Source organism: Equus caballus, chromosome 8 (assembly GCF_041296265.1).
Source record: "Equus caballus isolate H_3958 breed thoroughbred chromosome 8, TB-T2T, whole genome shotgun sequence".
In the NCBI taxonomy this organism is placed as follows: Eukaryota; Metazoa; Chordata; class Mammalia; order Perissodactyla; family Equidae; genus Equus; species Equus caballus.
The window spans coordinates 95,412,589-95,434,617 of record NC_091691.1 but is presented as its reverse complement, the minus strand read 5'-3'; positions in this window follow the sequence as shown (position 1 = coordinate 95,434,617).

The following is a 22,029-nucleotide window of genomic DNA, read 5'->3' as shown; positions in this document are numbered from 1 at the left end:
TTACATAGAAGAATAAAGGGCAGATAGTAAAAACAGCATTGGGACAAACCATTCAAACACCTCCGACTTGGCTAATAGAATGCAAAATCAATAATAATTCTAATTAAACTAGTAACATATTTTTATGACATACCTAATAATAAATATATGTAAGGTAAAATGAGGCATAATCTTCAATCAAGGTGACTATCATCATGAAAATGAGTATTTGGACGATTTGAGGTTACTGAATTCTACAAATTAAGTAAGAACTTGCAGATGGAGAAACAATGTTGACATTGAATGAACTGTAGAAGATTGAGGATAGGGCTCTGCCTCATGCTCTTTCCTTTGTCTCTTTTTGCAAACGTTTGAGAGATCTTTGGATTAACACTTCCAAGTTGCAGCATCTGGCCAAACTGAAGAATGAGTTATATATACCTTATTGGATTCTTCACAGTTTTCTGCATTCAGCCACAATAGTGCACTCTGCATTTGGCTGCTGTTATTTGGTGGCACTACCTATTAACATGTTGGGGAAACTTGCATACATATATATGTTTTAAAATGTGTGTATGAAAAACGGGTGCATTTATCATAATACTTAACGTAGCTTGTTTCAAAATAACAAAGGCAATAGATATCTCGAAGTGAATAATAGAAATTGTGCCTTTCCAGTTTTTAGTTTACTTTCCACCAAGATTTCTTTCTTTTTTTTGAGGAAGATTAGCCGTGAGCTAACTACTGCCAGTCCTCCTCTTTTTGCTGAGGAAGCCTGGCCCTGAGCTAACATCCATCCTCATCTTCCTCTATTTTATATGTGGGATGCCTACCACAGCATGGCGTGCCAAGCGGTGCCATGTCCACACCTGGGATCCGAACCAGCGAACCCCGGGTGGCCAAGAATCGGAATGTGAGAACTTAACCGCCAGGCCATGGGGCTGGCCCCAGATTTATTTCTTAATTGTTAGGAAGCGAGAGTCTGTTATAAGTAGGAACTTAACACAGATTTATTTAGAATGAATATTAATCAATGTGTGAGCTAAAACTTACTTTTTATTTGAGATCATGAACTGAAAGAAGGAAGAAAGGGAAGGATGGAATGGAAAGACCCTTTTGTTTTTATAGCATGGAACTAAATTTTGCCAAAAACTTGAATGAGCGTGAAAGTAGACAACCCAGAACCCCCAGAAAGGAAGGCAGTCCTACTAACTCCTTGATTTTACTCTTGTTAAACCCAACACCAAAGCAGAGAACGAAGCTCACTGTACCTAGACTTCTGACTTACAGAATGGTGAGATAATAAATAGATGTTTTAATCCACTAAATTTCTGATAATTTGTTACAGTGTCAAAAGAAAACTAATATACCTACCTTTCCAAAGCCAAAGCCATGATCAGAAATGACTCCTCGGTAACTCTGGCAATCATCTGACTCTGCAGTGTTCCTATCAGACATGTTTGCTAGCATGTTCTGGGACTTGTGATCTAGAAGGGCTCCTTTATCCCTGCTCTAGCGCAGTTTTAAATAGTTCTAGGTTTTAATGTTCAGACTATGGGATTTTTCAATTTGAACCAAATGTGATTGCATTGGGATTGAGTGTCTGAATCCTTAGAATTATATGCTCAGTCGCAAGTGTTGACCTACAACACTAAGAGATTGAATTAGGGTCTATTTTCTAGCTATAAGGCCGGTTAGATTTTAGAACAATCTGTTATCACGAAGACATGAGAACGTCAGTCCTAGTGAGGACAAGAACCAAGAGCCTTTTTAGAGAAGGAAGTTTTCAGGGAAAAATAAATGATGAAGGAGATACGTAGCAAACAGGAAACACCATGAAACCAGAAAGAAAGAGAGAGAGAGAGGAACCATGCTTATACTTGTTATTACAGTAGTGTTGTATGCCTTGGACTTCCATTGTATTTTTACCATTAAGTTCCTTGAGATTTTGTTTCTTATATATTATATTTCTCTTTCCTTAATCATCTTTCTATCTTGACTACTGAAGTGATCTCTAAACCATTTTTCCTGGTTTCACTCTTGGTCTCCTAAAGCCTTCCCTTCAAATGAGTAGTAGGCTTGTACCACAAACGTGTAAAATAGATCATGCAGCTTCACTGCTTCAAACACACAAATGGATTATCAATAAACTTTGGATAAAATGCAAAGTGTCACTATGACCTAAAAATTCTTGGTGATCTTGACACTTTTCTCTTTTGTCATCACTTAATATGCTCCAGCCACTTTGCCCTTCTTTCTGTCTTTCAAGAGGCAAGGCTCATCTACTTCTCACAGCTGTTTGTCTTGTTTTCTCATCATTCAAAATATTCCTTCTCCAGATTACCATATTATTACTTTTTTATTTTTTAAACACTTTAGTTTTTAGAGCAGTTTTAAGTGTACAACAAAATTGAGAGGAAGGTACAGAAATTTCCCGTATAATCCCTGCCCCCACACATGCATAGCTTTCCCCTTATCAACATCACTCCAATCATGTGGATGTCCAGTCGTCCCGGCCCCATTTGTCAAAGAGACTATCTTTGCTCCATCGTATTGCCTTTGCTACTTTGTCAAAGATCAGTTGACTATATTTATGGGAGTCTAGTTCTGGGCTTTGTTCCATTGATCTACTTGTCTATTGTTTCACCAATATCACATTGTCTTGATTGCTCTAGCTTTATAATAAGTCTTGACGTCAAGCAGTGTCAGTCCTCCAACTTTGCTCTTCTCCTTCAGTATTGTGTTGGCTGTTTTGGATATTTGCCTTGGCTGTTTTGGATATTTGCTTCTTCATATAAACCTTAGAATCTGTTTGTCCATATCTATAAAACAACTTGCTGTGATTTTGATTGGGATTGCATTGAGTCCACATTACTATTTTTTAATGTTCATTTTCTCAACTCCAATATTATCTCCTCAGAAAGGCTTTTCCCTTTCACTGTCTCTAAAGTTACTCCCACACCAACCCAAGTCACTCTCTGCCCCATTATCCTGTGTGATTTTCACCATAGCACTGACCTCTCTAAACCTACCTAAAACTAGCAGTTAACTAGTTTATTATTTGTCTCCTTTCTAGCTAGGCCAGATGCTTTATAAGAATAGTGATTTTTATTACTTAACAGTGGTATTTCTAAGTTTTCACACATAGTAGATACATGATAAAAATGTGTGAATTAATAATCAAAAATCTCTGATTTAATTACATTCATGAAAACTTTAATTTTATATCAATATTTAGCTGAACCACATAACTATTGAAATTTTTTAAAAGAACCCATGTGAAACCATTAACATTCTAATACTTTCAAGAATAAAAAAGGGAGTTAATAAATTAACTGCTATTAACCAGTAGTAACTAGTTGATTGTACAACTTTTCAATATCTCAGGATTTAATGTATATAGAAGGGTCCAGGAACACCAATAATATTTTAAGACATGCAAACAAAGCCATCATTCAAAAACTCTGCTTTCTTTTATTCTAGACATTTGCTAGGCAGCAAAATGAAGTGCAAGCAAATCTCCACTAAAAGCTGACTTAGGCAAAATCCCAAGAATGAAAAAAGCTGAAATAAAAAGTGAAAATACGAGAGGGTAAGAATTACTTTATCACCATGTACATTTTGACCTAAATATATTCATTTTTCAATTAGTAAAAAACTAGATGACAAATTATTTATGAGTCAGATTCATCTCTTAGCTTCATATTTAATTCCACAGGTAAGTTCAACTGTTAGCAGAAGAATAGGTATGCTATTTCATTAAAATATTGTTATCAAGATGGCATCAAGACCACTGATTTGCATATAATAGAATACGTGTGTAGTTATTAGTGATGTTCTATTATATACATACAGGTAATGTAATAGACCAAAGATAGAAATGCAGAGATGTATAATTATAGACACACAAAGTGGCTTTTATTATCTCTATATCAGTTAATGCAACTGCAAAATAAATACTTTCACTATTAAATGTTTACATAATCTTGGTTTAAAAAGTAGCATATTTGTCATAGGTGTTTTTGATCCCCAAAGACTTGGAAAAAATTTTGAGTTTTTCTCTATAAACTAAAGACTAGAAAAATGTCACCTGAATTGTCCCTCAAAAGATGTTTTGCAATATATAAAGGATGTCAGTTAAAAACAAGCAGATGGGGTTACCTAGTAACATGGAAAAGAAGCAGAGGGTATAGTTCTAAGAGTGGTGCGCCATGTTTCTTAGAGTATCCAGAAATAAGCATTATTCTAAAATGTCTAATTTGACTGAATGTTGTAATTTTCTCCTTTCTCCTTGTGTTCTGCCTATTATTTTCCTGTATACACATGAAGTTTTCTCTCTAACATAAGGAAGTTAAGAATCTACGTGTAAAATTTCTGCTCATTAATCTTTATTTCTGTGTCATTTGCCAAGTTACTTAGACAACAATAATTTTGTAAATGGCACCTTCATTCATAGAGCTGATCAAGCCAAAATCCACACAATGACTGTTACTCTCACATTCACATATTAATCCTCCAAGACTGTATTCATTACTTCCGAAACATATTCCAAACCTTTCCATTTCTAGTTCTTTTACAAATCCTGTGGAAATCACCGTCTTGTTCCCTCCTTGACATTTAGGTTTCGGTTCAAATGTCATCTCCCTCAAAAGGCCTTTCTGACCGTTGTAACTCACCTGCTAGTCGTATTCATTTTTTATCTAGCTCTCCTAGTTTGTTTGCTTCATATTTTATTTATTTATTCCTATCTTATGTGCTTCATAACATTCATCACTATTTAAAATTATCATTCTATTATTGCCTTAATGGCGTATTCCGTCTTCACAGCTAAAATGTAAGTTACTAGGATCCAACAGCTTTGTCTTCCTTACAATATCGAGAACACTGCTTGACATATCGTTAATGCTCAATGATTATTTGTTTGCTGAATTACTGTGAAAGCACAAGAAAGAATTAAAATGAACGTGTGCAGATTATTTTCTTATATTGAAACATTACTTATAAAATTTTACTTTCTATAGATAAAATTATAAAATATATGAGTTTCTCTTAAACTTCAGCTTGCATTTAGATATGGTGTATTCCATGATTCCTCTAAAGCTGAAATATTATCTTATCAAAAAAGTCTTTATAAATACATTCCTGCCAGAATAATAGTAATTGTGATATTTCTTGTTTTATAACAAGAAATCATTGACATGAATGATTTAAACATTGTTTAAATTATCTTCAAAAGTAACTCATTCTCTCGTCTGGGGGATTGCATCAAGAAGGGTGTATACAAGAAAATAGAGGTTATTCTCAGATATCAAACAGAGGCAGACTTAATGTAAGAGTTATTTTTCTTAAAGGAGAAATGAGCTGTTCCTCCAAAATGAGGAAGCTGTCAGCGGCTCAGAAGAGAAGGCTAAATTCCCTGCTGAGGGTGGCATGTCAGCACCGGGGCTGGAAGACCAGTGCACAGAATGGGCAGGGCTAAGGTGGTCTGGAGAAGTGAGGAGACTGCAGGGGATGCTGGGAGGCCTTAGGGGGTTCTAATGCTGGTCCTGGGACTGAAACAAGGCTCTGAGCCGTGGATGCTAAACCGCTCCTGGAGGAATGCCTCCAGAAGGCAGAAGCAGAGTGGCTTTCACCTCCTGCCTCCTCTGACCTTGAATCACTTGCCACTGCCTCTTATTGGGAACAAACTAACCAGAAACTAGCTGACAAGGGAGACTAGGAGACACACTTACAAGGACCCTTTCTTCAAAAGAAAACAGGACATAAGACGGCCGATCTGGGCCCTAAGGCAAATGATGACCGTGGGGTAGTCAAATAAATTCTGGATATTTGGGAAATGGGGTCATTGCTAATAGCAATAATCATAGTGTCATTCTGAATCAAATGCTCAAATAAATTTCCACTTGGAAAGCTGTGTACATGTAACTTTTTCACTATACATGAGGGTGAAAGGGATGAGGTTTCACAATGGACAACTGAGAGCCTGTGTGGACTTCTCTAGCATCTCCAGATTCTATTATAATCAATGCGTGGGGGTGAGAGGGTAGGTCTAGTAAAAGGGATGGATGGAAGAGAGAAATGTAGGTTTTTAAAGTCTAATTCCAGGATGGAAAGATACTTGAGTTTAAGACTCATTGCAGTAAATATCTTCAAGAATATTGCATTGTTTAACTTTCAGATTGAATTAAAATAAATGATATCCTTATCCTCTACCACACTTTCTTCCAAATAAGCTATGTGCTTAAAATGGTTTAGACCATAATAAGGAACAAAACTTATTTCACGTCTTGATCATTTCTTTCACTATATGAAGCAATGAACCTGTTTTACAGTTCACAGCAGAAACTGTTCCAATAAAAGATTCAGTGAAAACTACAAACACTACATTTTTCTTGTGGTTTGACTAAATTATTCAATCTCCTTCTTTGAAAAATTTTCTAGGATTTTGACTGATTTGGAGTGAAGCATTCACATCAAAAACTGGAAAAATACTAGGGTGAATTAAACTTGAATTATGAGCAAAATTATACTATAATTATTTTGGTCATTCTATCTTGTAATATATTAATTTTATGGATATTGTTTAAGTGCTGTTATTTTTATAGTTATACATATTATTCCGACTTTAAATTCTGTTTTAGAAATCTGTCAAAATATAACAGAGCTTTAAGTAGAGTCCTAGAGGCACTAATAATTGCTAATATTCATTAAGCACTAGCTCTGCCCTATATGAATTCTCTAAGTGTATTTTATATAAATTAAAGACCTATTATCCTTACGACCACCCTATGACTTGGGAATGATTATAATCACTCATGATTTATTGATAAGAAAACTGGTACAGTAAGGTGAAATAAGTTGTCTAAGATGATACAAGCTTAAGAACTGGGATTTGAATCCATGAAATCTAACTCAAAACTCAAGTTCTTTGACCATATGTTTTCTGTGTTTCTGGAAAAATTAAACATGACCAGCACTTTCTGGCCATAAGGCCACAATTTAAAAGAATGTTTTAGATTGAAACTGAAGACTGAAATTTATCAAGCAATAGCAAACAGAACAATTTTTCAGGAGTAATTGCATTAGAAAAATAAATATTATAATAAAGACACTGATTATGAAAAATTCTATAATCATTTCTCTGCCATCATTGGTAAGATTAATATTTTTGGTAATGGTCTTTTAGTTTTTTATAGTGAAAGAATTCTATGCAGGCAATCATATAGACCAATGTTGCTTGAGGGTAAGGGAATTTGAATTCCTATTCTTGGTGAACCAAACGATCTTACTGTCCAAAAAACATTAATTTACTTTTAGTTTACATTCCAATAATACATAAGTAATTCTTTCAGTAGTGACGTTCAGTGCACAAAGCTTCCTCTTTTGGTGTAGGATAAAATGAATAATAGTGAAAATCTTCCGAGAGAGTACAAAGACACATGAAATGCAAGAATACAAGAAACAACAAAATATTATTAAAATTGTTGTGTAAATTAATTTAAAGAAGAGATATTGAATTGTCTGTTTTTCATAGTATCATCCTTGATGTGGAAGAGTGGCCCTCTTGTAAAGTATAGGGAATGTGTTCACACTCACCATACATTTTTTGAACAAAAGGTAAAACATAAGTTAATACATATAAAGTACTACAAACACTTAAAATTTCAGAGAAGACATTGTTTGACTTAAGAATAAAATGAGGGTCTCATAAGAAAAAAGTCAAGGACAGTTGGATTTCATCATCTGTGTTCAGATAAATGGCAGATTTTTTGTGTCTACTGTTGTTTATTTGTTTTGTTTCCCTTTTACTCTAAAAGCTCATACAGAAAATGGAGTACAGCTGGCAAAGAATAAGTTCTTTCTTTTGATTTGCCAAAGGTGTATAAAAGGATGTCTGAGAGTAATAATGAAGAGAGTAATAATGAAGCAGACAAAACCAAACCCCTGACTGCGAAGACACTGCTGTATCAATCTGTGGGAGAAGAGGACAGAACATACCAGGCAAAGACAGCAGGTGACAACAGAACTCCATTCAGAGAGTTCCACTAGAAAGAACACTCTAGATCTGAAAACAGAAAAGCTATTTGGCTTCCCTACTTTTCTATATATTCTGCATATCTAAAATCTATTAATTTACTTTTTGGGCATTACAACTCTACAAATCTTTCTAAAACTTCATGATATATACAACTGAAGACACCAGGACTCTCTTCCTTGACTTGTCCCTCCCCACAGCCCAGGGAATGTATCCATGAATAAACATTCAATGGCAATTCACATGCGATAGCTCCTTAATTTGTGAAATGTGAGAATGTCAAATAGATATGAAATACAGATGCAACTTGTTTAGTACTGATAGTACATGGAAATGGCCATTATTTCGTCTTTTGTCCATTTATTCATCCAATGCATATTTGCTGAGAGATTACTTTCTGCCACGTTCTGGGCACTAGGGCTACTGTGATGAACCTGATCATCATGAGTTCTCTTTGTGAAGCTTATATAGAGATAGGAGTGGAAGACAGGTATCAAGAGACACACGATACTCAATTGTGCCAGGAGGCAGAAAATTGAAATAGAGTGGGTATTTTATATTACCATTGTTAGGAAAAAATTTACATAAATATATTGTATTTTTGAAATCTGAGTGGAATAGGAAAAGCACTATTTCATGATTAAGGGAGAAGTGTTTTTCGGGAAGAAAGATTTATTCCTATGTTCTGATTGTCTCAATTGAACATTGATGTGAAGAGTAAAGGAAATATTGGAATAGATTGAGAATTGAAATATAATTAAGAAAATGAAATCCATATTGGTGATAAATACACATTTTCAAGAACTTTCATCATGAATATAAGCATAAAAATGGGACTGTAGCTGAAAGAAAATGTGGAGTATAGTGGATATTTTTAAAAGAAAAGACATCTATGTATGAGACTTTCATAAAATGTCTTATGAAAAGACGTAAATAAAAGACACAAGAAAAATTAACACTGCAGAGGAGATAATGGAAAAAGCAATGTCCCTTGAGAAGGAGAGAAAAGATAGAATCTAAAAAGTCATATGCTAGATATGAGCCATTTTGTGGAGAGAAAATTTACAGAATGTGGTAATCAAGTGGATTGACCAAAGAAAGAAGATGGACACACATGTGCTGTAACCAACACAAACAATTTTTTTCTTATTAATGTAATGATGTGGATGATACACACGAAAATAGTAATGTAGTAACGGCAGTCGTAAAACAATGATAGTGAAAACAAACTTAGTTCTAGCTATATCGACTAGAAAGTACCACAGAACAATCAGCCAGACTTGTCCAAAAGATATTTTGAAATTTAGGTAATTTTGGAAATTAACAGAGAAGTGTGAATCACACATCCCAACTTCAAAAAAATTATTTTCATTTGGCAGCAAATACTTTGAATGTTAAAAATACTCGGTAAGCTATGCTATAGTTATAGTGTGAATATCCCCTTTTCATGTGATGAGATAAGCATCTCCAGTGGACAGTAATATACACAGACAGTGACCTCATGGCCCTCATGTTCCCCTCAGCTTGACTAAACTTTTGACAGGTTTCTGTCTACCTTTATTTCTCCGACTTTCCTTTTTGATCATTTACATTAGAAAATGTACAATTGTAAATTCTTTTTTTGCTTTTTGAGACATAAATCTTCTCCCAGCTTCTTACCAGTTTTACGACCAACCAAAGAATGGGTTTCTTGGAACCTCGGAGCCACCTGTTTGCAAAGTCATCATCCAAAAAGATAAGGGGCCCACTTCCAAGTCTCTTGGAGGGCAGAAGCCCAGCTTGGTAAGGATCAACTAGCAAACACAGAGGGCCTAATCACATCGACCAACTTCCCTTCTAACTCCCTTCAGTATTTTTGCACTAGCTCACTCGTTGCTTAACAAACTTCCTGTCTTTTGTTTCAGCGAAGTTAAGCTGTCTGTCTCCTCTATTGCAAAACTCTTGCAAAAGTCTTTCTTTCTGTTTGACTCCATTCAGTACAATTTCTTCGACATTGTATGTATATATGTATGTGTGTGTGTATATATATATATATATATATATCACTTACGTAATGACAGGATGGAACATAATGGACACATACTTGTGATGGTTGTCAAGACTGCTAGTCTACACAGCTGTCATTCATCATTGTGTGGTTTGTATGAGTTATATAAGTTTCTTAAACTTCTGGTTCTTAACACAAAAGTCAAACTTGTCACCTAACTTTTTCTTAACATGGCCTACAGCATATAAGCATAGGATGGGATATTCTATTCAATATTTTGAATATGATTCATTTCCAAATACAGAATTCACTTTTCCAGGCTTAACTGCATAACTGACTTTATTTTTTATTGTTATGAAATATGGTAATCTTCTAAATATTTCATACTTTGTACCTAGCTACAGATTTTTAAAAGCATAATTCAATGCTTTTGGAGTTCCTGAGTTAGAGAGTTAATTTTTGGTTCAATCTTTATTTAAAGAGAGAGTTAGACTTTAACATTCATTTTAGCTTATATTAGGCAAATGTAGTTGTAGCCCTGCAATTTACAACTGTTGATAAAATATAGCGATTAAGTATGTAGATATCAATCTAGGTTAAGGTAAAGAAATAATTCAATTTTTATTGGTAAACTTGTCTAAATTTAGAAAATATTGAGTCATTATAATCCCAAAACATTCCAATCTAGAGAAAAAATCTGCAGAAAAATTGTCATACGGACACACATATACTCAGATATACATGCACACACACATTTGCAAACATCATATTGGGGGTAAAAAATAAATTTAAAATCTCCCATAAATGATGACATCTTTCCAATAGGAAGATGGTGTTTTAGCTGGGGAAAATAACTTTGGAGAGAAATGATTTGTTTGCTTTTCTAAGGTCACTTGTTTGAGAGCAGAAGGCAATGTAAGCAGAAACATTTTTTTCCCTGCAATGGCAACTTCACTATTCAAATAATAATTCATGTAAATCGGCTCAATTATTATACTGGTGAATTCTAATAATTTAGGAAATACCTAGTGTATGAATATCAGAAGACCTAATTATATGATTATTAACCTGGTAATTATTTGCTAGAATATTTGATTGAATAAATTTGTGCATCAAGAAATGATTTACATCTACTAGTTTCGAAAGACTTCCAAGGAGGATACAAACAAAGATAGGATAAAGGAACTTCTTTTAGCAATTTTTATAGAATTTATGGATGAAGAGCCTTGTTTTTCAACAAGCATAGTACCAAACTAATATAAATTTTTCGACCTTTTTATTTGAAGAAAATATCCATTTCTTTTGACAAGAAAAATAAAACAGATTATAGTGTTCTCATCCTTGATATTTTAAATCAGGTTTTTAATCAATCGCTTAATAGCAACCGCTTCAGCTCCTAGTCGGTAAGTGAGAGCGGGCATTTAACTAGTATAATCAATACAGAACATTTAGATCTACAGAGTCAGACTCATTCCGTTTATTGGAAACCAGAACATAGAATTAGAACAAGGGACACATGCATCACTCAAAACTATTCCTCCCTAGAGACCGAAATGTTACAAACGAAGTACACTTTGCAGGATAATATTTAAGGTTTAATAAATAGAAATTTTAAACTAGAGTGAATTTTTTCTGTCAAACATACCTCACTTGTCACGAGAACATTTTTATTCAAATGACATGAAATATTAATAAAATTCCTTCTGTAATGCAAATGAAATACAGAAAGAGATAAAATTTTAGGGGCATAATTTCTAAATACACAAGATTTAGGTTCTAACACATTTTTTCAATTGTGAGTTATTGTTTGTTTAAGGAAATGCTGAAGGCAGCATTTATTAAGATGGACAAAGTCTATAATATTTCTCAATAAATAAACATAGTCAGAAATGTCAATAGCACTTTTTTATTGAGGTTTAGTCTGTTCCATAAAAGTAAGTTACGTGAAACCAACATTCAAATATTTAAACTTATTTGAAATTACGTTATGATTATGGTTCTGGAAATGGACTCTTAAATTAACTCTTTGATTTTTCTCTTTGCTTTTAGAAGTAACAAAGTAAGAGGAGACTTAGTATTTTGGAGATATTAAGTGCCAGCAGAGAAAACTATGCATTTTTATGTATTGATAATTTGGATAATTTTTCTTACGTGCTTCATTTAGTTATAAGGTCGTGATATGAAATGGTGTAAAATATGGCATATTACTGGCATGTTAAACTCAAAATTTATTAGTTTCACATAACTTGATCCTAACTGGAAAATATTAGCTGGGTTTAAACTAGCTGGTCTACCATAATATGGTAAAGTGGAGCAATGTGAAGTGACACGATCACTTATGCATCAGACAGCTGCCTGCAATTTGCCCTTAGTCCCTCTCACTGCTCCTTATTGCACACTTTTGTGTTTCTGGCACACGCGGAATGTTCTCCTGTTGTGTTCTTGGCCCATCCAGTAGAAGTAAATCTTGGTTTCTGCTGTCCATTAATCCCCAATGGATTTTACTTCACTATATTGAAAAATTTTCACAACCAGACCAATTTAATATCGGAGATGATATGGCAATTTTCTGCTGACATTGATGCAGTGCTTCTGAAAAGTATTCACTTGTTTCTAAGACCATCTTCTTGGATTCAGAGCAATATAACTAAAAGTTAATTCCAGAGGAACATCTGTGTATCACATACAGGTCATTTGTAGGACAATGTATAACTAGACATTGTATACTCATATAGTACCATGTTTTCATCACAGGCGACAGCAAGTAGTGGACAGCACCATCTGTAGTATTTATTAGTTTCATGTAGCTAGAGACTGTAAAATGATTCATATTTTTATTCATATATTTATTTTTGTTACATAACAGCTTTCTATTTTATTTAAATACAATTTTCAACATACAATCTACCATTTTTCAAGATATTAAAGACGTAAAAAAAATTTCTAGGGACTTTTTGCAAGCAGTAGATTTAAGTACGATGCTTACATTCTTAAATGAGAACAAAAATGCGGCAAAAAAAAAAAAAAAATTGTGGATGTAAGTTCCTGCTCTCTGTTGCAATCTTACTTGTGATTCACTATTCGTTTTCTTCTTTGTGTCTGTCCTTTTTGTCATTTATCTCTCATGGTCTTTTATTCAACTTCAGCAACCTCATCCTTTTGGCATTTGTCATGAGTCCATTTTCGACTGCTAACTGATTTTTTAGAGTTAAAGCACTCGCTGCCATGTTGGAAGGTACCTCAACCTCTTACTCTTTGGGGCCCATAATCCACACCATCATCTGTCTTCATGCAAAAAGCACTTCTGGCTCTTTTGGGGAATACTTTAGATTCTATTTCTCTTTTTTCAGCCTCTTTTGGAAGTAGTTTTTCAGGTGTTTGGACTAGTATTTGTTAAAAGTTTGTTTTCTGAGCATATTTTAGAAAGTAAACAGAGCAAACGTAAGAATGACGATGATGGATTTTAATAGTTACCTTTAAAATTATTATGGAGAAACTCCTGGGCTGAGCTAGAAGAGACATGTGGGTTTGAATCTGGCTTTACCACTTTTGCTGACTTTTGGTCTGAGCTTTCTAACTCGTTAAAAGATAGGATTAGATGAACCCTTTTGTGACTTAGGGGTAAAAATAAATTTGATTATTGAATTCTTAAAAGTGTACAAGTAATTAATAAAACAGTTTCAACAAGGAAAAACAAACAAAACCAAGCAAGAAAGAGTATACTACCTTCAAGGCGTGTTCAACACATGGGGCTTTATTCTGATAGTGTAACATTCCAACTTAGTATCTGTGACTTGATTGTTTATTTCTGCCTAGAGAGCTTTTGATTTTGTGTTCTCAAGTAATGTCTCTCCCAAAGGTAGAGTTCAATTGTATCTTATTATCATCAGTGATTTTCTGACTCACCTCCAGACTGGTAATTACCCTTGTTCCGTGCACAACATCCACATAAAGAAAATATTTCCCATCACTATTGCTGGATATAGTGCTTCTTAACTGTCCCTTTGGGAAGGGAGGGATTGGTAAGGTTTTTTTTCCTTTACTTATAACAGTAAATCTAAATCACAAGCTAAAATAGCTTTCACTGAAACTTTTATAATGTTAAAGAATTCTAGGCATTTATTTCGATTAGTTCCAGGGAAGATAGCCTAATTTTTACTTACCCACCACTATTTATTTTACAATTAAAATATCCTACTGAAAAGAGTATAAAATATAAACATTTATATGTAAGAAAAATATTATGAATACCAATTATTTTACTTTAAATTTTTAATTGAATAAATGTTTCAATTTTTCATGTTAAATATTTTTTGTATTAAATGTTCAAAAGATATTTATTGATAACAATTTTGTATTTAATACTAGGATTTAGATAAGAAAATAAACAACTACAGTTCTCTGAACCAAAGCTTACAGCCTAATGGAGGATTCAGACAGGCAGAAGTAGTTTTAGCATAAAGAGGTAACTGTAGTTAACAGAGATAAATAGAGAGTGCAGTGGGAGCAGTGAGTATCAGAAAATAATTACAGATTGCAAGATACATGACAGCTACTGTGAGTATTGAAAGGAGGCGCGGGAGTTAACCAGGCGGAAAAGAGCTGATTAAGTCAAGTTACAGTGGGGTCTTCTCTAACATCTGCTCCAAACCTGGAAATGGTATCATATATCTGTAATTATGCTAGGTCTATATCAAAAAAATGGAGAATCTGTAGTATACCAAAGGTAGGAGGCATCACTGAAAGATGGAAAAAAGGCAGGGTTAGCTCAGAGAAGAAAACCATGGCTCAAAAATACGTGCAGGACAATACTGCTAGCGAAAGTGAAAGACACATGTGAGTGGTCAGGGCCAGAAATGGTGGATGTCAGGAAAGAAGGTGACCCAGAGTCAAGAGCAACAATTAGGTGGGGAAACTGATCCCCAGAAAGCCAGCACAAAATCTCCCAGTTTGGAACAGGCAGCAGCCAGCAAGGGTGTTTGCCTCCAGTGGGGTGTAGAGATGTGATTTGGAGAAGCAGGGCTGCACCCCTGGTGGTTGGCAATAAGTGGAAGAATGAGAAGCAGGCAACCTAAGGAAACTAGCTCCCGTGTACAGAAAACACACTTCCCCTGCCCATCTCCAACTGAGTATGTTCCTATCTCTCACACGCCGCCCTCACCTGAGGCTAGCAGTGTCAAAACATCAAAAATCCTGTGACACTACTGTCACTGTCATACGTCATTTTTTTCTCAATCAAATTAAGCATATAGTATTCACAGACAATGCTCAGTATGTATTCTTTTTAAACAAGGTTCCTGTTTATGCTTGTAACATAAATTTTTATTGCAAAATTTCTGCTTATCTATAACAAAAATGTCCATCATATAACATATCAAATTCCTGTGATAAGAGCTTCTCATTTTAAAATTCTTGCTCGCATCCCCCTTTAACACTTCAGGATAATCAGGCTTCAGGATATGAAATACAGTAAAAGACATGTGAATGGATGCTATTAAAGGCCCCCAATTTTTGCCTGAAGAATGTAGTAAAAGGGATCAGAAAAATAATGTGTTCCTGGGGCTGGCCTGGTGACATAGTGGGTAAGTTCATGCACTTTGCTTGGTGGAGCAGGGTTTGCAAGTTCAGATCCGAGGCGTGGATCTACACACTGCTCCTCAAACCATGCTGTGGCAGCTTCCCACATACAAAATAGAAGATTAACACAGGAAGATTGGAAGATTGTTAGCTCAGCAATAGTCTTCATCGAGCAAAAAGATGAAGATTGGCAACAGATGTTAGCTCAGGGCCAATCTTCCTCACCAAACAAATAAATAAATAATGTGTTATTTTACTACTTATGCCCTTAAGATCAAGTTTAAACAAGGGCTACAAAAAAGAAGAAAAGTATCAGGCAAAAGGAGAGGAAAAAGTGGACAGCATTCCAGAACTGACTTATCCTCCTTTCTATAGCTATTGTCGTTAAAACTCCACATTTTTCCTTTTACTCCCTCCAAGGGGCAGCATAACATATTGATTAATGACATGAATCTGGAATTTGACATATTTAGATGTAAAATTTCACATATTTTATTCCCTAGCTAAGTGACTTTAGAAAACTCACCTATTCTCAATTTGACCAACTCTGAAATGAGAATAATAATACCTGGTTTGCCAATCTGTCATGATGTTGACATAACCTAATGAATTTAAAGCACAGTTTTCCATGTCCTCAGTGCATAATGAAGAGGGACATTCCTACTACCACTATCCATTCTTTACTAACAATTTTTAAAGACAAGCCTTTTAGAGATTGTCTACCTCCACACTTTCAAACTGTATTTTTAACTAGATAGAGGTGCTAGAATATAAACTGTTTCAATAATTTTATGTCCACCTATGACTTAAAAGGATCACCTCTCTGCTGACACTTTCAAATATTAGAGAATATATATTCTCTCCCTCTCTCTCTTTGAAAATACATTCCTTGAAGTTCTCTCTTATGCTAATTTCACCCTAATTCCCCTCAATTCTTTAACCACAGAAACACTTTGCAATCAATTTCCCTCTGTCTTTCTATGGAAGTTCCAGACTTTATTGTAGTATCACCTTCTTGAGACAGTCTTTCCTGACTTCTCAAACTGAGTTCTAAAACCCTTCTATCACCACAACCATTAATAGCAAAGTACTTACCAAATGGTATTGCATGAATAAATTTATTTCCAGATATCCCCTATTAATCAGATAGTCCCTGAAAGCGATAACATTAGACAGTATAATTACATTATTAAAATGTATTATCTGATCTGTTTTTGCAACTTTTAGTTATCTTTCTAGTCTTCAATGTATATACCCTTGGCTCCATTAAAAACAGACCTTAAGTTGCTCTCTGCTTCAGCAGCACAAGTTTGCAGGTTCAGATGCCAAGCGTGGACCTACACCACTCGTCAGCCATGCTGTGGTGGAGACTCACACGTAAAACAGAGGAAAATTGGCACAGATGTTTCTAGGATCTTTAGGGTCATTGCCTCTGAGAAAAGAGCAAACAAAAGAATTCAGGGAAAATGAAAATTACAATGTAGATTTTTAGCTGAAAAGTAGCTCTGAAAGTTAGAATTCCAGAGCTCCCACGTGTAAAGGGCTTCAAAATCATCATTCCTGTAATAACTACAAGAGAAAGCCAGATGAACTGAAAATCAATGATTTTTCTTGGATCCTTCAGAGAACGGAGTTTATAGGGCAAACTGCCAAAATTTGTAAAGAGAGGCACATTCAGAGTCACAGCCAAGATTTGCTTACCCTGAGCAGAAGCCTATGGAGCCATTAATGGTAGCGACACTTTAACAGTAATTGTGATGAATTGCTAGAGGCTGTGTGGACTGGGATGAGAGTGTGAAACTCCACGGGCCACAGTCTTAGGGTTCCCCCACACATTCATTAGCTTTATCTCCAGGCACTGCAACATGCTTACAGTGAAGATCCAAGAAAGAACTCCTGCTAGCTATGGAGCAGGGAATGAAGGAATAATTGTGAAATATGCACAGAGCCTTCTTCATAAAAAGCCTATTTCACAGACAAGAATACATTACCAAAGTATGATTCCAGTGGCTGGGAAGTATTCTTCCCCTTCCAGCCCCCTCTAATTTTCCTATTTTGCCTAAGGGTGGGGGCCATGGTCAACAGGGTTAAAGGATTCAAGTAAATATGTTGGGAGTGCTACAGGTAGAGAAGAGAATAGGGGCAGAGAAGAAAAAAGCCATGCCAATAGAAAAACACCAGTAAAGGTCACATTCCCAAGATACAGGCCCCCTAAAAAGCTAGAATTTATTTAGGAAGACATGCCAAAAGGAAAGAAGAAACACAGTCTGAAGAGATAAAGCAATCACTATATGATAACTGACACAGATGTGGAAAGGATTTTGGAATTATCAGACATGAAATTTAAAATAACTGTGAATAATATGTTAAGGACTCACTTGGAAAAATTATATAACATGCAAGCAGAGATGGGCAATGAAAGCAGATAGATGAAATTCATCAGAAAGAAAGTCAAAAGGAAATAATAGGACTTGAAAAAAAACAGTAACAGAAGATAATTCCTTTGACAGGTTTCTCAGTAGACTTGACAGAGCCAAGAAAGAATCAGCGAACTTGAATGTAGGTTCATAGAAGTTCCCAAATGGAAATCCAAAAGGGAAAAAAGAAAAGAGCATAAAACAAACAGAAGAGAACATCCAGAAATTGTGGGACAATATCAAAAAGTATAACATATGCAAAACTGAATTATAGAAGAAGGAAAAAAGAATAGAGCAGAAGAAACATTTTAATTATTAATGGTTGAGAATATTCCAAAATTAATTTCAAAGATCAAACCATAGAGCCAAGAAATCCAAAGATTAGCAACCGGATGAATATTAAAAACAAAATAAAACAAAGCAAGCAAACAAAGATATACCTAGGTAAACATATTCAAACTACAGTAAACCAAAGACAAAGAGAAAATCTTCAAAGAAGTAAGCTAGGGGGCTGGTGAAACTCTCCACCTGCTGTCTATGGAGGACAAGGCTAAGAATTACATTAGACGGCCTCAGAAATTCTGGAAGCAAGAAGAGAATTGAATGAAATGTTTAAAAGTTGAAAGGAAAAAAACACCATTCTAGAATTAAACACCCAGCAACATAATTCTTCAAAAGTGAGGAGCACTAATGGCTCTTAGACGAACTGAAACTGAGAGAATTAACTACCAATGCAATTGCTCTGCAAAAATGTTTAAACAAGTGCTTCAAGCAAAAGACGAATGACATAGTTCATTGTCTTGGATCTTCATAATGATATAACATCAAGAAGGAATGAAATCTGTCTTTCATATTCTTAAATGATCTCAAAGATGACTGTTACTTTAAAGCAATAGTAGTCATAAGATATTGGGTGATGATGTCATATGGATAAGTGGGAAATGACAGCAATGTCACAGGAGCAAGAGAGAGGAATTAGAATACTCTATTACAAGATATCTGAACTACCACTAAAGCAAACTTGTTATTTGAAGGTAAACTTAGATTGCTTACAAACGTATATTGCATGATGTAGGGCAACCAATAAATTTTTGAAGTGTAATTAGTACACTAAAAGAAGAAACAAAATGGGATCATAAATAATGCTCAGCTAACCTAGACAAGGTGGAAAAGGAACGGCATAAAGAAACAGAAAAAATACAACAAATACAAGAGAGTTGGAAACAAGACAGATATGAGTCTATCTCTATCAATCAAATTACAAATAATATCTCACCAGTTGGTAAATTTATTGTATTATTTCAGCATTGATAATATACTATATTAATCATTTATTTATGTCCACTAAATGTTTTATAGTCAGAAATGCCTTTCCTATGCCAAGACTATTAAAGTTGTCTCTAGCTTTCTACTAATTGTTTCACAGCTTAATTCATTCCATTTCCTCCATTTGATATTTTATTATCTATGATTCTGAAATTATTTTTCCACCACTTTTATTTAATGCTCCATTTTCCACAAAAATATTTCTTTTAAAATGTTATGCTTCCAAAAGAACAGATATGCAAGAAAACTTTGCTGTTGGTCTTTATTATGAGATTACTGTTCCTATAGCAATACTTATATATAGATTAATGTTAAAAATGTTTAGATAATGTATCATTGATTAAGATCACTGGCTTTCTTTTTCTATGACTTTATTTTATTAAAGAAATGCATGAATGTTGTAAAAGCAGCATGATAAAAATTTAAAGTGAAATTGCAAGAGGGATGGGTAAAAAAAAAAACAAATCAGACTTTGAGAGGGTCTGCCGATGTTTTTTCCTAGCCGGAAAAAAACGAAGGAGATATACCACAAGCTGTAGAAGTATGCTCACTGTAATCTGACAGCCATCATATATAGTAAATTGTCAAAAATGGTAACTGCTGAGAGAATGATGTTGCCCATTTCAGCTGTTACTCTTTGCAGCAGCATTAGCGTTATAATCCTTATCATTTTATAGCATTTACTATGTGCCAGACACTATTCTAAGCACTTTTTTCCAGTTCCCAATTAAGATATTACATAATCTCCAATTGCAGATGAGAAATTTAGGTACAGAAGAATTTGCCCTGAGTCATATCGCAAATAAGTGGCAGAGCAAGAACACACATCCGGGAGTTCTAGGTGTGGTCCCATGCCCTAAACCAGGGCTGTGCAAACTTTTCATTTAAAAGGCCAGGTAATAAATGTTTCCTATTTCGTTGTATTGTTTTGGGCTACTTGAATACGTTTGTATTTCATTTAGCTTCATGTATTATGGTTTAAATTCTATGTTTTGTGCAATCCTTTAGTAGTTCTATGGTTTACAGTGTGGGGACCTGGAATTGGCCACCGCAAGATACGTCTCTTTGGCATGAGGATTATTTGGGGCTGATTGCTTTTAATAAACTACAGACAGGAAAGGAGGCTCTGAGGAGTAGAACTTGCTTACTCTTTGTTAAGAAACATTTACATTTGTAAGGGAAATCTCCATCTGTAAAGGTGTCTCCCTCTCTGTACCAGGAAGAAGGGGGATGACCTTATCTCTAGAAACTCTTAATCAATGGGGAAGGCAAGGACTTAAATCTGCATTTGTTTATTGTGCTTGTCTGGTAACCTCCTGTAACTGACTCCCCCCACCCCCAACATCCTCCTTTGTCTTTAGCTGGATATGATATTTAAGGTGGTGGCTTCAGCCATTTTGGTGAGTTGCTCAGCTTGCCTGAGCCTCTCCTATGTATACATGTTATAAAGCTTTGTTTAATTTTCTCCTGCTATTCTGTCTCATGTGAATTTAATTCGTTCTCTGGCCAGATGAACCCAGAGAGTGTAGAGGAAATGTCTTCCTCCCCTACAACAGTGCCTATACATACAGTATAAAAACTTAATGCAGTCTACTAATATCAATATTTTACCATTTCAAAGGGAGCTACCATTTAGTTTTTACAATCCTCCTTTCATGTAATATTGTTGTATGTAATATACCCCTACCTACAATGTAAACCCCACCAGTGAATGTTATAGTTTTTGCGTGCAATCATCAAAAATAGTTTAAAATCTCAAAAGGAGAATAGTTAATATAATACACCAGATATTTATTTCATCCTCAATATTCCAAGTTATCTTATGTTATAGTTTCTTTCTATATGAAGAATTTCTTTTACTGATTCTTTTAGAGCAGGTCTGCTAGTAATAATGTATCTTAGTTTTCCTTCAACTGAAAATGTCTTTAGAGGATGCTCCTTTTTTAATTGTATATAGAGTTCAAGATTGACAGTCTTTTTCGTTCAGTATTTTAAAAATGTGCTTTTTCCTTCTGGCCTCTAAAAAATGTTGTGCCACCTTTTTATAGCAATGAGAGATCCACAATTATTGGACCCTTGTTCTTGTACTTGAATTACTGTTCCCCTGAAAATGATTAATCATTTCTCTCAAACTTCTCCTAAGGTTTTTCTTTGTATTTACTTTCCAGAAATCTGAATATGACATATCTGGGTGTGGATTAATTTAGGTTTATCCCCTTCAAGGGTCACTGAGCTTCCTGAATCTCCAGGTTTATGTCTTTTTATAAATTTGGGAAGTTTAGAGTCACTATTTTTTACATAATTTCTCAACCCCAGAATCGTTTTCCACTCCTTCTGGGACTCTGATGACAAGCAGGCTATGTATTTTTTTTATTGTACCTCAGAATCCTGAAGATTTTTTTTCCTTAACTTTTTTTCTCTGTTAATTTCTGATGAAAATCTATGTCTCTATCCTAAGTTCACTGATTCTTTCCTCTGTTATATGCATTTTGCTGTTGAGCCCATCCAGCGAAGTTTCCACTCGTGAGATCTGAAGTTTCCATGTGGTTCTGTTTAACATTTTTTCTTGCTCTATAAAGATTTTTAATTTTCCATTTGTTTCAAAAGTATTGATGATTGCTTGTGATAGTTTTTTTTTTTTTATGGCAGCTGCTTTAAAGATCTTCTCAAGTATTTGGAGCATCTTTCTCTCCTTGGCATTGATTTCT